Source organism: Ursus maritimus, unplaced genomic scaffold (assembly GCF_017311325.1).
Source record: "Ursus maritimus isolate PB19 unplaced genomic scaffold, ASM1731132v1 scaffold_8, whole genome shotgun sequence".
Lineage (NCBI taxonomy): Eukaryota > Metazoa > Chordata > Mammalia > Carnivora > Ursidae > Ursus > Ursus maritimus.
The window spans coordinates 57,744,526-57,752,153 of record NW_024426996.1 but is presented as its reverse complement, the minus strand read 5'-3'; the positions used below and the strand labels follow the sequence as shown (position 1 = coordinate 57,752,153).

The following is a 7,628-nucleotide window of genomic DNA, read 5'->3' as shown; positions in this document are numbered from 1 at the left end:
GGGGGGGGGATAGGTAGGGTAGAATATCCTTGATAAAAGCATAACTTCCTTGATCCTTTGTTCTGATTAGATCAACGCTCCTATGACTGAGGAACTAATGTCTAAAAATTTTATTCTATCTTAATTTAAATTTAAATAGCCACATTTGACCAGTGAATGCCATATTAGTGTGAATTTAGATATGTTCTTATTTCACTTTAAAAGGCAAAGATTAAATGTTTTAAATTTAGCGAATTTGAAATCGGCCCCAAAGAATAAAACTGGTCTTCATTCCTCTGGAGGTTCATGTTCTTTCTGTTGATTCCAGATGACTTACCTTGACTTCTGCATTTTTAATCTCCTCCCTCAGTGAATGTGATTAAAATATATTTTGCAAATTAGGATTATATATGCATGTAAGTGTGTAATTATATATATACAACTTTTCTTCATTAGTGGAATTTTGATAAAAAATTTGTAAAGATTTTATGCACTATTAGCCATGAAGCTGTCCTTAACATTTCTCTGGTATGATGGTTAAGGCCATGGCTTTGGTGTCAAATAGTCATGGGGCCGAGTTCTAGTACTCTGACCCGCTGAGTGACCTTGCGTGAATAATTAAGCTTTTTAACTCCTCCATTTCGTTATCACTACAGATAAGAATTCTTTATACATTGTAGAATTGTGGTGGAGATTAAATGAGCTAGTGATAGAAAGCATGGAGTGTGGTGTTTATTTAGTAAATGTCAGCATGTCAGCTGGTCTCATTCGGAGTGCTACATAAAGGGTCATATGAGTACAACATGTCCTCAAAAGGAATGTTTTTTATTTTTAAGGTGGCTAAAAATGGATAATTCTTAACCCAACTGAAAACAGTGCCAGTAGGTTTTAGCATTTCCTTTTCCACTGCCTACACAAAGATATGGGTGATTTTAAAGGCTGCCTCAGTATAAAAACAATCGTATACAGTGTGAGGAAAATGATACTATTTTCAAGTGTTTAAAGAATTGTCCCAAAATAGGAGAAATATATTTAATACAATGATGCTTCCTCTTGAGTTTTTGATTTTTGCTTTTAATAGTAAAATTGTTGAGCCATGTACCCATTGGCTTTCAGATAGGATCAATTTCTTTATTATAGCCAAACTTAGGGAATGGTCCTTGTAATATGGGACAGCTTCAATCTGTGTTCTTACAAATCACATCAGCTGAAAGAGAAGGATGTGACCATTTTCAACTGGAATAGAAAAAAAAAATGACTAACACTAAAAAACACATGTGTTTCATTCCCACTCTTCCAACTACTATCATTAATGTCAATGCCCAATGAGGGCAACTGTCCCACTCTTTCTGAACAAAAAATCCACCTACACCAAACTGCCACTCACAGCTTTCTAAGAGTTTCGCTTTCACTCAGTTCAGCTGTATGTCAAGATGGAAGAGCCGTGAGATATGCACCAACCTATGCTTCTTCTGACCCTCGTTTCCACATTTCCCATGGAGAGAAACTGTACTTGACATTTTTAAAGTAAATCTAAGAAATAAGGTGTTCATATGCTTTGAAATTTTGCCTTTCCAAAGTAAATCATGGTGCTCAGTGGGTCCAATGAATATATAACCTAGACTGAATTAAAATATAGAGGAAGGAACCATCAAAGTGGCAAGATACTATGGAGACTGATAATGATGGTGAATGACATCATTCATAAAGTGTAATACTTTGTGAGTTGTGGGGAAAACCTGTTCCTAACACATGTATTAGACAATTAGCAAAAAAACAGCAGGCCCGTGTCTGGGGATCAGATACACTGTCTTAGGTTTTGTTACAGCTTTACAAGAACAGCAAATTAAAGCCAGGTCAGGGAAAAACAAAAAATCAACACAAAATAAAACAAAACAAACCCCATGTAGGAGTTTATTTTAATATATTTTTACAGAAAAGAAAATATTTTAAGAGCTTTGAAGAACACCTTCAGTTTAAGGTTTTTGTCACATAGTGATGATTCTTAAACAACAGTCTAAGGTTGGAAGATTTAGTTAATTGCAAATTAAATAGAAGATTAGGATAAACTGAAAACAAAACAAAACAGCTGCAATGCCCACCAAGTGTTTAGAAGAGGGTGCTTCTGTGTGGGTGTATGTTCACAGTTTATACCATCCCCAAAACGCTTAAATATGGAAACTAGAAAAGGAAAAAAAAAATGCTAGGTTGTTAGTTATTTGGATAGAATAGATACGTAGGCAGAGAAAAAGATTGTACTGCCTGGTTGAGATTTTCAAACATCAGTAGAGTTATTTAAAATGCTGGTAGAAGTATCAGCTCTATTTAGAAAAACAAGCATAATGGGGGAAATCCTAGTACCTGCTTTGCTTGAAATAAAAACCCTCAGAAGGATGATCAATTCTCATAATCTATAATTACTATCTTTTTGTAAAATGTCTATTTAAAATCTCACTAGGAATAAGCTATGCATTTTGTCTTTGTGTAAATTATCCCATATTATAAGAATTGGAGCCTGTGGAATTTAGCTGGCCATGGGAGAGGATGCTCTGTTTACCTTTGTTTTCACCTGCAGTACTCGAGTATTTTACCTTCATATCTCTGAATAGACACCGTGACACATGACAGCTGGGTGGCAGCTACTCTGTGACATGAATAAGCAGGCACTCAGGAGTAGATATAAAGAAGCCAATTCATCTTATTTTAGTTTGTTTTGTGCCACAAAAATGTGATTTCTAGCTCTTAAGGGTAAAAATAGAGTAGGTACACAGAAATTCAAATTGGAAAAGATAAGTGATAAAAAACAAATTGATATGAAACGCAAAGATCAGTTTTCCAACATGCTCACCTAAATGTACGAAAGAAATGTAAATAGCATAAGTTTCTACTTAGTTATTTGACGATAATTCATAGCTTGAGATAGTCCTGCTAGCATTTTGTCGATGTCTCGACAGAAGTCAAAGTGCACACACTTAGAAATATATAAAAAAATCACTCTCCTTTATTAAAAACAGATACATTATTAAAATAGTAGTTTTTAATTATATCAATATTCAAAACCATCACCAAAGTTGGCTTCAGAAAGCTACAATATCTCAATATATAGATCTGTGCTGTCCAGTACAGCAGCAAGTAGCCAATTCTGACAGCTGAGCAATTGATAATGTGGCCAGTTCAAATTCAGAATGTCATGTGAGTAGAATATACACTTGAAACTCCGAAAACCTAGTACAAATAAAAAGAATGTAAAATATCTCATTAATAATTCCATTGTGGTTACATATTTATATTATATTTTGGATATATTGGGTTGAATAAAGCACTTTAGAATTAAGGTAGTTCCCCCCCCCTTTTTTTAATTCACTACAAAGAAATTTTAAATTATGTTTGTGACTTTTATGTGTGATCTGCATTATGTTTCCATTGGTTGGCATCGATGTAGTGTTTATCTTTAAACACAAAAGAACACGTAACTTAAAGATGAACAGTGAGGCAAGTGTATATATGTGTATGTCCAATTTCATATTGCTGCTTTAACAAGTTTTATTACAAACTTAATGACTTTATTACAAGCTTAATGCCTCAGAAGCCCAAAATGGATCTCACTGGGCTAACATCAAAGTATCAGCAAAGTTGCATTCCTTTTGGAAGCCCTAGAGCCCAATCCTTTTTCTAGCCTTTTCCAGTGGCTGTTGGCCACTCCCCACATACTTTTGCCAATGGCCCCTTCCTCCATCTTCAAAGCAACATTGCCAAATACTTCCAAGTCTGTCATCCTCTAATTCTTTCTCTGCCTCTTTCTTCTGCTTCTAAGGACCTTATTATTATTACATTGGATTCATCTGGATAATCCAGGATAATCTCCCCATCTTAAAGTCAAGTGATCTGCCACTTTAATCCTCTTCTTGCCATTAACCTGATGTGTTCACAGATTCTTAGAATTAAACCTAGTTATTCTGCCTACCACAATGTGTATACATATATTTGTATTTAATGTAGTACATAAATATACGAAAATCTATCTACCTACCTATTTGTCTTCTCCATTTCTCTCTCTCTCTCTCTCTCACACACACACACACACACACACACACACCAATGTATTTCCTTAGATTTTCCCCTTTGTTTCCCTTTTGGTACTACATTTTCTTAACAATGAAGCCACCTAAAAACTTCAGATAGTTTTCACCTCCCCCAAATAGTCATAGCCAAAGACCAGTGCATGAAAACATAGGAAAACTAAGTTTTAATTTGCTGTTTATAATTAGGAAAAAACTTCTCAGAATTTGGAATCATTTTCTATGATGGACACAGTAGCCATACAAGAAAGAAAGGCATCCGATTCCAGTGGGTGACCACATTTTTTTTCAGCGTGGATAGAAAGAGTAGAACTTTCATGAGAAAGAAAAGGCTTTGAAACAAAACCAAATAAAGGAAAGGGGAAAGACAATTCTCTGCCTCTCCAAGAGACTTTGTTAGCTTAACGCACCTGCTCAGACCTTTAGAGATTATCCTGGACCATGCTACTGTTAGTTGAAGGGTACCTCCGGAAACTGGAGAAACACAGCAAACGTTTGGTAACATCTTTTCACCTGGTCAGATACCAGAAAGATTCTGTCTTAGTTTTAAAGTATAGTTGATAAGACATTGTTTTCACTCTCGCTTTTGTAATATTGGGGGATAACAAAGCTCAATTCTGAAGTAAGTGATGAGCATAGTGCTTAGGACTTAGAATTTGGCTGTTTGTGTTTTTACACAAAACAACTCAAAGACTTTTTCGAAGGTAATAATTCATGGTTTCAAATTAAACCCATCCTTTAAAATATACTCTGAATTGCAATATTTACCTTGTTTTCCTCTGTTCGGTAATGAAAAGGATTTAACTGGACTTAGAAAACTTACCCTATCTATTGGACAAAGCTAAAATGGCTGCTAATTGCCACAGATGTATACCAATCAAATTAGTGAACTTTAAACATGATATAAACACATGCAGGGCATTTTCTTTCTTCCTTTTTTTTTTTTTTCCTTCAAACCAGAGCAATTAAAAGAGCAGTTTTTTTCAGAAACTTTATTTTTGAAAGCTTTATATTATTTCCATGCAGGTAATTTTTATTGGAAAATGTACCAGCTAAAGATAGATACAATAAAATTAAATGATTGAGGAAGGCAAAATAAATTTATTTTATAATTCTCTGTAACTGATATCATTCTTTTTATCATTTTATAAATATTTTTAAAAATTATAAAAGTGATATTAGTAATAAGTCATGATGTGGAAGAAAATTATTTTTGCTATAAATTTAGTCCATAATAATTTCAATCCCTGGTCGGATGAAGCTTTTGTTAGGTTTTCAAATGCATTTAATATACGAGATATGTTTTGATAGATTGAGAGTTCAGACTATGCCTATATTTTAGAAAGTATAAATGTGGTTGGTAGTAAATTTGAAATATTCATATATCAGGTAAAAATCTGAAAACTGAGGGTAAAGACAGGCCAAATCTTGAGGCACTGATCAAGATAAAATCTGTATATATTTAAAGACAGTGACTTAAATTTTACAAAAATAACTGTCTATTGATTTAGATATTTGTGTCTCAGAGACACATGCCTACACAAGTTGTTTTTCTAAAATCATGCAGATAATTGAACTCTTTCCTCAGTACAGCTCTGCATTAACATAGAGTGTTGGAGGTGATAATATATGCTGAATGATATATTTGTAATCAAGACATTTTTAAAGAACACTTAATAAAGGAAAGTCAGCAGGCCAAACAAATGGTCTGTTTTTTCTCCTTGCTTTTATTGGGCGATGAGAGACAGAAGTAATCATAAAATACCTAAAGATATTTAATTTTTTTTAGCAGAAGATCAGGTACATAAAAATAAACCCTTGAAGGGACCAAAGTGATCACCACACACAATGTAATGGGCAATTCAATTGAGCTAGTACCAAGCACAACAGGAAATCAGTGTAGGGCATTATGAACTTTGCCAAGGGATGCAAGATCTATTCCTCAAAGAATATAACCTTTCAAATAGACTTCGAAAGGGAAGTGGGAGTTGGCCAGATTGAGATTAAGGTGAGCATTTTATGCAAAGGAAACAGCCTAGACAAATGGAAGAACATGGTAGATGAAAACTATAAAACTGGGCAGCGGCATACCACTGGAGAGATTCGAGAGATGTGAATTAGTTGGCTAAATTTATCAGATTAGTGTTTTTTACGTATTAAAGTTGTACAGGATAGATCAGAGATGGGAAAGGTGATGGTTATTTTTTGTGGTTGTCTGGCCGTGACATGAGGAAAGCATGATATGATACTGTGAACAGGATTGAAAGGGTACATTAGAACAGTGCTTCTCGAAATGTGGTTCTCAGATCTGAAGAATAGCCATCACCTCGCAACTTGCCAAAAATACCAGTTGTCTGGGGTGCCATCCCAGACCTGTTGAAACTAAATTCTGACATGGAGTCCAGCAACCTATTTTTTAGCCATAATGGATATACAAAAAATTGTACATGTTCAATGGATCCATCTTACTAAGTTTGGACACATGCATAGACCTGTGATACCATCACCACAACCAAGGTACTAAACATATCTATTACCTCTAGCAACTTGTGTTTTAACAAGTTCCCCGGGGAGTCTGGGGCACACTAATATTTGAAGACAACTGCCTTAAAGATAGATTTCTAGAGCTGAACTCCCAGAATTGAGGAATTGATTGAATTTGAGGATAAGGAAAGTGGAGAATTCAGGAAAAGCCAACATTTCTATCATAGGCAACTAAGTGGAGGGGGGGTATCATTAAATGAGATAGGATATATGGGAGAAAAATTAGATTAGGCCCAAAAGGAAAATATTTATTTGGCGAGGAAGCTGTCGTTCTCTCCAAAAAATTATGGGTCTCTGGTCAAATGTCAGAAATCGATCCTGATTAGACCAATTTTTGGTCTTTCATCGGATTGGCAAGTTGGTTATTAATTTGTAGTTTTCCTCTACAAAGAATGAGGCTGGATAGAGGCTGGAACACCATCAGATTGTGTGGTGTAGAAGAAAGAGCCTTGGACCTGGGGTCAGAGGACCCGAACTAGGGCTGGGACCTAGAACATCTATAACACTAGCTGGCTGTGAACGCGAGTTGTGCTACCTTTGGAAAGAAAGTCGCTTAACTTCTCAGAGCTCTAAGTAGTTATTTATTTATTTATTTATTTATTTATTTATTTATTTATTTATTGCATTTTTTCCTCCCATCAGAACAATGGAAATATTGCCTGTCCTTCATAATTATTGTGAAAATATAATGCGTATAAAAACAGCACATTTGTTGGCAATAGCAGGCATTTAATAAATGGTGGATTTCTTTCTTCTTTCTTGGCTGTTTGGTGATTACATACCATTTCCTTTGCATTGCCCCAAAATTTAGTCAAGAGTTGGTGAATTTGGAGGAGAAGGGTGGAGGAGAGAGAAAAAAAAATTTTTTTTTTAAGGATATTCTCAAACGTGCACAGGAAATCAAGACCAAATAGTTACTTGGAAATTTATTTGAATAGTTCATCTTAATATAGCCTCACATAGTTAGTTTCCTAAAGAAAATTCTTGAGCAATACATCTGAAAATATTTACTAAGGGATTGCAGAA

At 34.8% G+C, this 7,628-nt stretch overlaps 1 protein-coding gene and 1 pseudogene across 1 annotated transcript in view; one reads left to right on the top strand and one right to left on the bottom strand.

Moving 5' to 3' along the window:
* Positions 1 to 3,754, bottom strand: part of LOC121101517 — a 22,501-nt pseudogene extending 18,747 nt beyond the window's left edge.
* PCDH7 (protocadherin 7) overlaps positions 1 to 7,628 on the top strand; it is a 403,732-nt gene that overhangs the window by 252,069 nt on the left and 144,035 nt on the right. The window lies entirely within an intron of this gene.